This window comes from Mustela nivalis, assembly GCF_964662115.1.
Source record: "Mustela nivalis genome assembly, chromosome: 13".
Classification (NCBI taxonomy): domain Eukaryota; kingdom Metazoa; phylum Chordata; class Mammalia; order Carnivora; family Mustelidae; genus Mustela; species Mustela nivalis.
Genome location: NC_139032.1, coordinates 16,918,121 through 16,928,061, shown reverse-complemented (window position 1 = coordinate 16,928,061; position 9,941 = coordinate 16,918,121). Strand labels below are relative to the sequence as shown.

General features: G+C 42.6%; 1 long non-coding RNA gene across 1 annotated transcript in view; it reads right to left on the bottom strand.

The window, feature by feature from the left end:
• Positions 1-350: 350 nt before the first annotated feature.
• The window catches only part of LOC309845956, a 32,623-nt gene continuing 23,032 nt past the window's right edge, over positions 351-9,941 (bottom strand). Inside the window, exon 2 of the long non-coding RNA XR_014301619.1 lies at positions 351-2,222. This is a non-coding gene — a long non-coding RNA (uncharacterized lncRNA). The remainder of the gene's footprint in view (positions 2,223-9,941) is intronic.

Below are 9,941 nucleotides of genomic sequence, written 5' to 3'. Positions count from 1 at the left end.
GGTTTTTTTTTTTATTTGTTTTTTTTTTTTAAAGATTTTATTGATTTGTGATTGAGCAAGAGAGAGCGATCACGAGCTGGGTGGTGCAGAGGGAGAAGCAGACTCCCCACTGAGCAGGGAGCCCGATGTGGGGCTCGATGCCAGGACCCCAGGATCATGACCTGAGCCAAAGGCAGATGCTTAATGACTGAGCCACCCAAATGCTCCATAGAGGTTGTTTTTAATCTGTTTCATTCTTAATATATCCCCAGCATCTGTAAAAGTGCTTGACTCAAAGTAGGAGCTCAGTAATATTTGCTGAATGAATAAGGGAATAAGTGAATGAATAAATTTATTTACCACAAATGTAATGACTTTAAACAACACAAGTTTATTAGCCTCCAGTTCTCCAGGGCAGACGTCTGATGTGGGTCTCACTGGTCTAAAATCCAGCTGTGAGTGGGGCTGCATGCCCTTCTAGAGTCTCTAGGGAAGAATCCATTCCCTTGCCTTTTCCAGCTTTGGAGGTCACCCACATTCCCTAGCTTGTGGGCCCTTATTCCGCCTTCAAACTAGCAATGGTCGGTCGTGTCTTAGATCATTCACACATCTGGTACTCTTTTCCCATCTCCTTCTGATTCTCTTTCTCCCTCTTCTGCCTTCATTTTCTTCTTTGGAGGACCCTGTGATGTCATTGGGCTCATCCAGCAACTTCAGGATAATCTCCCTTTCATAAAGTCTGCAGATTAGCTACTTTAATTCCCCTGGGCAATTAAGGTATTGCAATATTTAATGCAACATACTAACTATATTTAATGCAATATACTAACATTAAGTACTAATGTTAGTATATTGCAATAATTAATGCGACATACTAACAGGTTCCAGGGATTGGGATGTGGGTGTGGACATTATTCTGTCCCGCCCCGCCCCTCCCCCCCCCCAGGTGTAAATCTACGAGAATTCGTCAGGAATCTCAGCTCATTCCAGATCATCCAAGAGCCCTGTGGATCAGTGTTGCTGAGAGGCAGTGGCTCTGTAAGGGAGTCTCTCCTGCCTGGCAGGATCTCCTCCACCATTTTCTCTGGGCAGTGCCTCCTGCTCCAAGCCAATGGTTCCTTTCAGTGACCACTCGATGAAAACTCCCTCTCAGCAAGCCAACTGTCAGTGCCAATAAATGACTTCACATCAAGGTATGCATAAAAAGGTGCCTATCCTTAGATGTTTTCATTCTTCAAGAGGGTTTTTCCAGCTGTAAGTTATAGTAAACAGGTGTGATTTATATAAGGAAAGGCTTGTCTTTCCTACAAGCAAGGTCTCTGGAAGCAGGAGCCACTGGCCTTGACTTTGAGGACTTGATGTCACCAGCGCTGATGTCTCTACAGTTGTCCAGTTGGCTTGGCTTGCCCTTACAACCAGGATGGGGCTGCCACCACCAAGCATCATCAGATCCGCATTCTGGGCAAGAAGGAGGAGCAAAGCTGGCACCACTACTCATGTCTCTTGCCAGAAAAAAAATTTTTTTTTTCTTCAAATTGCACCCTACACATTCTCAGAATTCCCTTAATGTCCAAATGGCCAGAGCTGATCACACAGACACTCCCAGCTGCAAGAAGTCTAGGAAAGTGAGGACTATATAATCACAATTGATTTAGACCAATCGTGATCTAATGTCTGCCGATGTTCATATTGCTGCCCCAAACAGAATTTCCATTTGATCATCATTGTGGTGCCAGGCTTAGTAAATAAATAGATGAGATGCCTAGTTAAATTTGATTTTCTCATAAACAAGGAATTTTTTTTTTTTAAGTGTAGGTATGTAATATGTGGGACCTAGTTATACTAAAAATCATTGGCTGTTTATTTGCAATTGAAACTTAACTGTGCATGCTTTGCTTAATGTGACAATCCTAGGTTAGCAAGGAGGAGTGGGTGCTGAGTGGGGAACTCACAAGACCTATGACGAGGGGGATGGCATTTTATTCTAAGGGTTGAGTTGCTGGTGGAAGAATTTCAGGACTCAGTGGCAGGCTGGTGGGGGAACTCTTCTGGGACAAAGTCTAGGGGTTTCCAGTTTGAACTTCCATTCCTATAGTTGTAGGATATCTTGTGTAATGTCCAGATGAAACCAATTTTCAGTAGGGTTGACAGGAGGCTTCCACGTTAATCGTCCCAAATCGAATGGCTTCTCCTTTCCAGTAAGTGTCTTCTGTCCTGCCTGTTCCAGTGTAGAAATTGTTCGGCTGTGGAAAGCAAAATAGGGAAGTAACAGAAGCAACTAAAATACAGGTCTGCTCAAATTAATCCCTGGACTTATTTTCACTGGCCAATGATGGCAATGTGAGGTTAGTAATTTACAACTTAAGCACTCAATCAGAAAAAAAACTTACTTAAAAAAAAAGCTTCCCTAAATGTATGAAATTGGGGTGTCTGGGTGACTCGGTCGGGGGAGCATGCGGCTCTTGATTTCAGGGTTGTGAGTTCAAACCTGGAATTTGGATATAGAGGTTAGTTAAAAATAAAATCTTTTTAAAAATACAGGAAATTAAATTTAAAACATGAATTTTTAGAATTAAAAACTCTATCCCTATCAACCCATTTCCTCTTATACTGTCCCCATTATGATTTAAATATTCTATAACCATCAAGATGGGGGTTCTGTGGCCTGATGGTGCCTTTGGTCTGAATTTTATGACATTTATTTCAAGCCAGAGCCGGTGAACAAAAACCTTCCTGGAATGACATGTGTGAATTGCTATGGAATAAGGTTAAACTATTTGATGTTGATTCCGACCATATGTGAGCATTTTCCATAGTTCTTCGTCAGATTTTACTATTAAAACCAAAACCAAACTGAGGGTTGCTGAAGGGGAGGTAGATGTGGAGATAGAGTAACTGGGTGATGAGCATTAAGGAAGGCACATGATGTGACGAGCACGGGGTACTATTGGGAACCGATGAATTATTGAACTCTACATCTGGAATAAGGATGTACTATACGTGGGCTAAATGAATTTAAAATTAAAAAATAAAACCAAAACCATATTGTTCATTTAAGAAAAATGATGATTACTTTACCTCTCTAGGCACTGGGTTTTTTAGGTATAAAGCCTTAATTCAGAAATTGATGCATGATGATTCCATTCACATTTCCTGCGTCAGCATTAAGATTCTATAGACTCTTTTGGTCCCAGGAAACCTCAGAGACTAATAATAGCATTTCCCACATCTTGTGCCTTAACCAGAACAGTGACTGGTAGAAGGTCACACCTTCTGTACCCCCTTCAACAGTTTACCTGTGGCCATCCTCCTATGAGTCACATTTTTTGCAGGTGTCTTGAATTTCCCATCAGCAAAACAGAGTGTGACGCAAATATTACTCTCAGTTATTGGAAGTGCTTTTGAACAAAATGATTAGAATATCTTAGCATAGTGTGTGATTTTGTAAACCATTGGGCCAGGGGCCAGGGGTCCCCGAACTCTCTGTCCGTGGGAATTCCCTAGGGAGCTTTAAGAATTTCTGGTGCTTGGAGTCTATACCAAGGATTAAGTTGGGGTGTGTGTGTGGGGGGGGGGGGACGTGAGTGTGGCCTGAGAATCAGCATTTTTAGATGCTCCCCAGATGATACAGATGTGCAACAGTCTGCATGTGTAGACATGGCCTTATCCTTCCTGCTAGGCTTTGCTCCCAGTAACCACCAGGGCACAGAAGAGCGAAGCGTAGGACCCGAACCACACTAAGAGGGGGCACGGCCAAGTGGAAACAGCAATCCTAGAGGGACCCCAGAATCTGACCCAAACAAACTGAACACATGACACCATTGTAACTCAGATGTCCTCCCCACCAAGGTGGGGATCCAAGGTGTCCTCCCCACCAAGCTCACTCAGCACAGCTTTGGTGAAGACCAGGAACTGGAGAAGCTCTTGTTCACAAAGCAAACAATGTCTTCAGCCTCAATATCAATATCATTCCTTCTTTTTCTTTAAAGTCGGTATTAACTTGTAGGTGCAATAAATACTTAGAAAACTTCTGTGGGAAATGAACTGAATTGCTCTTAGGAGCCAAGGTCAGAGAGATGTGGAGTCAGGAGGAGCAGGAAGAGAAAGGCCTAAGACAGGTTTGGGGAAAGAGACACTTTGGGGTGAGGGTGAGGGGATTTATTATTTTAAAAACAAAATCTGGGGTGGGTGTGCCTGTGTAGCTCATTTAGCTAAGCATTTGGACTCTTGATTTCAGCGCAAGTTATGATCTCAGGGTCTGGGGATCGAGTCCCACGTTGGGCTCTGTGCTCAGCGGGGAGTCAGCTTTAGGATTTTCTCTCCCTCTGCCCCTCCCCCCCCAAAATAAATGAATGAATGAATAAAGTAAAAACAAAATCCTTCCATCAAGGTATCCAGCCCCGTTCTTCCAGCTCTGCTCTAAAATCTTGAGCAAGTTTTATATTCCTCACGGACGTGCTAATCCTTGTGCAAGGAGAGTTTTGGTTTTGGAAGAGCCCAGAGAAGACGATGGGACATCAGAGTAGGCATCACATAGAAAGAAAGGGGCTTAATAGATTTTATAGACTTGGGTTTGCCGTCCTCTCCACCAAGTTCATAGAGACAAATATTCCAGGATCATTTCCTTGAAGCAATGCCAGGTGTTACCCTGCTTAGACGCCCTCAGGTCTCCCTTCTGCACTGGGCAGAAAAATGAAAACAGAACAGGGATTTCAGGGATGGGGGAAGGCTTATGGCATCAGTTCTTGAACTTGAGCTGGTACCCGAGTCGCAGGAAGGTGATAAACACAGACTAGCTGATCCCACCCACGGAGTTTCTGATTTAGTAGATGGGGCCAAGGTCTCATAAGTTCCCAAGTGATGCTGACGCAGCTGGTCTGGGGATCTCGCTTTGAGAACCGCTGCTTGGTAATGCTCTCATAGAAATTCTTTCCTGCTCTAGCGCTTATTATGGTCTGTTCTTTAAAATATTAATAAATTTTGAGGTTCCTGGGTGGTTCAGTCAGTTAAGCATCTGTCTTCAGCTCACTTAGGTCATGATCTCAGCTTCCTGGGATCGAGCCCCACAACAGGCTCCCCGCTCAATGGGCAGTCTGATTCTCTCTCTCCCTCTGCCCCTCCCCCCATCTCCTGCTCTCTCTTTCTCAAATAAATAAAATCTTAAAAAAAATTTTTAACAGGTTTTATGAGAAAGGAAATGTCATACTCAATTGAGTCGGTGAAATACTAGATTACAAGAAGTTAAAAGAGCTTTCTTTTGAAAAACTGAAAAAACTTACTACCTACACATTCAACAGCCTATCATCTGCCCTAGTCTGACTTTCCTATTATAGGAAATTCTTTTTTTTTTCTTTTTTTAAAAGATGTTATTTATTTATATGACAGAGAGAGATCACAAGTAGGCAGAGAGAGACAGACGGGAAAGCAGGCTCCCTGCTGAGCAGAGAGCCCGATGCGGGGCTCGATCCCAGGACCCTGAGATCATGACCTGAGCAGAAGGCAGAGGCTTAAAACCCACTGAGTCACCCAGGTGCCCCTATTCTAGGAAATTCTTAACCAGAAAAACAACACGGGAAACAGTTTTATTGTTTGTTCCAGGAACTGTCTGAAAACCCATTAATCCAAACATCAGCTTATTCAATTTGCCTTCCTTAAAGTAAATAGACTTTCTCAGGAAGATAGATAGCATGTAAAGATTGTTTACTCTTAATTCTCACCTTGGTGTGTCCACCATACAAAACAGTGATGTCACAGACTTCCCTCATCCTGATCAAGTTCTCCATCAAAATAACCACCTTAATCCAGACCCCCAAAACCTCGTAAGTATCCTGCCTTTGCCCTTAACCTCCTGAGAAGCTACTAAGAGTCTGTAACAATAGCAAACTCCCTTAACTCGACGAACATTCAGCTAAGCCTGGGTTTGTCCACAGCCCACGTTGGTGGCATTTTGAGCCAGGATTCAACAACCTATTGCTTTAGAAAGTTGGTAAGAGAAAAAAAATCTTTAAAGTTCTCCTTATTGGGACGCCTGGGTGGCTTAGTCGGTTAGGCATCTGCCTTCGGTTTGGGTAGTGATCCCAGGGTCCTGGGATCGAGTCCATGCTGACTCCCTGCTCATTGGGGAACCTGCTTCTCCCTCGTCTGCTGTTTCCCCTGCTTGTGCTCTCTCTCTCTCTCTGACAAAAAAATATAATAAAGTCTTAAAAAGTTCTCACAGGAAAAAAACCGTAAGTATGTGAGATGATAGATGTCTAAACTTACTGTGGTGATCATATCACGATATAGACATATAATCAAATTGTTATGTTCGCATCTAAAACTTAGGCAGTATTATGTGTCAATTTCATCTTGATAAAACCAGAAAAAAAAAAACTGGGAAGCAGTTCTATGCTAGTTTAGGTCCCCCTTGTTCTCGCTGAATTATTCACAGCCTAGCAATTTGTCTAGAAAATAGTAACCATCTAATCTTACCTGAAAAAAAAAAAAATGAAACCTTTAGTCTTTTTAAATTTTTTTTTTTAGAGATTGCATTTATTTATTTATTATTTGAGAGATGGTGAGAGAAAGGGAGGGGGTGGGGGAGCAGAGGGAGAGGGACAAGCAGACTCCATGCTGAGCGCAGAGCCCAATGCGGGGCTCGATCCCATGACCCTGAGATCATGACCTGAGCCGAAATCAAGAGTCTGACACTTACCTGACTTAGCCACCCAGGTGCCCTATTCTTTTTTTTTTTTAATTTAAAATATTAAGTAATCTCTACCCCCGATGTGGGCTTAAACTCACGACCCTGAGATCAAGAGTTGCATGTTCTACCAACTGAGCCAGCCAGGTGCCCCAAACTTTTTGTCTTTGGTATGTTTTTGTGCATTGTAACTTTTTAAGGGGAAGCTGTGACTGTCCCAGCCTCTCTATCGCTTATGGAAGGCTGTGCGTCAGGGACACCCTCTGGAGAACCCTATCATAATTTGTCTCACAGGTATCTTTTTTTTTTTTTAAGATTTTATTTATTTATTTGACAGAGAGAGATCACAAGTAGGCAGAGAGGCAGGCAGAGAGAGAGAGAGAGAGAGAGAGAGGGAAGCAGGCTCCCCGCTGAGCAGAGAGTCCAATGTGGGACTCGATCCCAGGACCCTGAGATCATGACCTGAACCGAAGGCAGCGACTTAACCCACTGAGCCCCCACAGGTATCTTTTTAACAGGTGTGGGAACTATTTAATGAGCACTTTGCCAAATTCTTATTACTAAAGGCAGCAATTTGGAGGCTGAAATTATTGGTAAACATAAGGTCCTCTTCTGTGACAACCTTGATCTTGGGAGTTCCTTCCCACTCACGGGTCCAGTACTTATTATGGACTAGACGGTGTCTCCCCCCGCCAAACTAATATGTTCAAGTCTAACCCCATGACATTTTTGCATTTGGAGATAGGACCTTTGGAAAGATCATTAAGATTACATGAGGTCAGAAGTTTGGGTCCAACTCTGATAGGACGAGTGTCCTGCCAGAGTCTTCTCCCTCTCTCTGTACATGCACAGTGCTCTAGAAAATATTGCTCTAGGGGCGCTTGGGTGGCTCAGAGAGTTAGGGTCTCTGCCTTCAGCTCAAGTCATGATCCCGGTGTCATGGAATCGAGCCCCGCATCGGGCTTTCGCCTTGGTGGGAGCCTGCTTCCTCCTCCCTCTCTCTCTGCCTGCCTCTCTGCCTACTTGTGATCTCTCTCTGTCGAATAAATAAATAAATAAAATCTTTAAAAAAAAAAAAGAAAGAAAGAAAATAGTGCTCTAGAAAATAGTAACCATCTAATATTACCTGAAAAAAAAAAAAGAAACCTTTAGTCTTTTTAAAAGTTTTTTTAGAGATTGCATTTATTTATTTATTTATTATAAAGACAGCAATGTATGAGCCAGAAAGAAAGGTCTCACCGGAAACCAAGTGGGCTGGTACATTGACCTTGGCCTCCAGAAATGTGAGGAAATCAATTTCTGTTGTTTCAGGCACCCAGTCTATAGTATCTTGTTGGGGCAACCCAAGTTGACCAAAATAGTTTTTTGTTTGTTTGTTTGTTTTAGGGCTGAACTTGGTACCACTGGGTCATGAACATGACCGCTGACCTATGGTTCAGGGAACTCTCTCTAGCCTACTTATTCCTGAAATCATAATTGTGCACTTCACAATGATTGAGGAATGTAAGTTTTACTGAAAGACTGGAAATGGAAGACTTACTTAAGAGTCATTGCCATTAGAAAATAGAAGGAGGGCAATGCTTGACTGGCTCAGGCAGTAGAACACATGACTTTTGTTCTCAGGGTCATGAGTTCAAGTCCCATGTTGGGTGTAGAGTTTACTTAAAGAAAAAAATAGAAAGGCCCAGTCTTATGTTATTTAATCTAGCATATGTTATTCTGTCTGGTACATGAAAGATAATATGAAAGTAGATACTAGACTTTTTAAAATTCAGTTACTGTTTTTTTTTTTCACTAGACAGTTTTAATTTTGATTGCTTACATATTTTTTGGATTGGTGTAATCTATTTTATGCTGCTTATTAAAGAATTTGTCTGACTTTTGTCCCAGGTTCCTGGCCTAGAGCTTCTAAAACCCTTTCCTGAGTGATAGGCATGTCTTAGGTATGCTAATGAAATAACTCTTGGCAGGCCCTAGATGGCTTCAGGTTGGGGAAGTGTCACCAGAAAGACTAATCATTTGATTAGAGGGTTGGGATTTTTATATCAGCCCAACCTCCTGATCTCTAGGGAGGTGAGATGGGCTGCATATGGAGTTTCGTTATGTGGCCAGTGATTAAACCAGCCATGCCTTCATAATGAAACCCCAATAAGAATTCTGGCCACAGGAGCTCACTGGAGCTTCCTGCTTGGTGAACACATTGATGTGTGGAGAGGATGATGTGGTCTTATAGAAGAAGAGGGTGAGGGAGCTCTGTGTTCCCTCCCAGATTCACCTTATGTGAATCCTATGTAATAAATCTCTAATCATAAGCATAGCTACTTTCCTGAGTTTTATGAACTGATCTAACAAATCCTCAAACCCAAGTGGGTCATGGGAACTCCAAGATCTGCATACAATAGGTCAGAAGTGCAAGTGGAACCCTGCTAGGTCTCCTGGGCACCCCACTTAGGGCCACCATATAAAGTGAGGGCAGTCTGTGGAGGCCTGAGAGAAGGGAGTTGCAGTCCACCCAGTTGGTATTAGCTCTTTGGGGATTTTACCAAAATATTTTAACATGTAAATTTATTTTCTTAATCTCTTTCTAATGGTAGTAATTGTTCATTTTAGAAAACACAGGCCAGAGGGGCTCCTGGCTGGCTTAGTTGGTGGAGCATGTGACTTTTGATCTTGGGATTCTGAGTTCAAGCCCTGGGTTGAGTGTAGAAATTACTTAAAAACAAAATCTTATAAAAAAAAATACAGATTAGAGAAAGTAAAAATAACCTGTGATTCCACTCCTTCAATTGAGCTATTCCAATATATTTTCTTCCAATTTTTTTCCTATGTGTATGTATATTATTTTATTTTATTTTTTTAAGATCATTTATTTATTTGACAGAGAGAGAGAGAGATTACAAGTAGGCAGAGAGGCAGGCAGAGATGGGGCAAGCAGACTCCGCGCCAAGCAGAAAGCCTGATATGGGGCTCGATCCCAGGACCCTGAGACCATGACCTGAGCCGAAGGCAGAGGCTTAACCCACTGAGCCACCCAGGCGCCCCGTGTATGTTATTTTAAAACAGGAGTGCTGTCAGCAATGGAGCCATGCTTAAGGCAAGATGGAACCAAAGCTAGACACTCAGTGTATTCCACCTGTAGGAGGGGGTGACTTCTCCTGTTCTCAGTCCTTTGACAGATGCCATGGTATACCCCTTCCCCAGGCCCCTGATCATCTAGAAGCCTTTTGGGATTAAGTGAGCAGAAATAGCAGTCGGGGGACTATACAAATGTATATACACT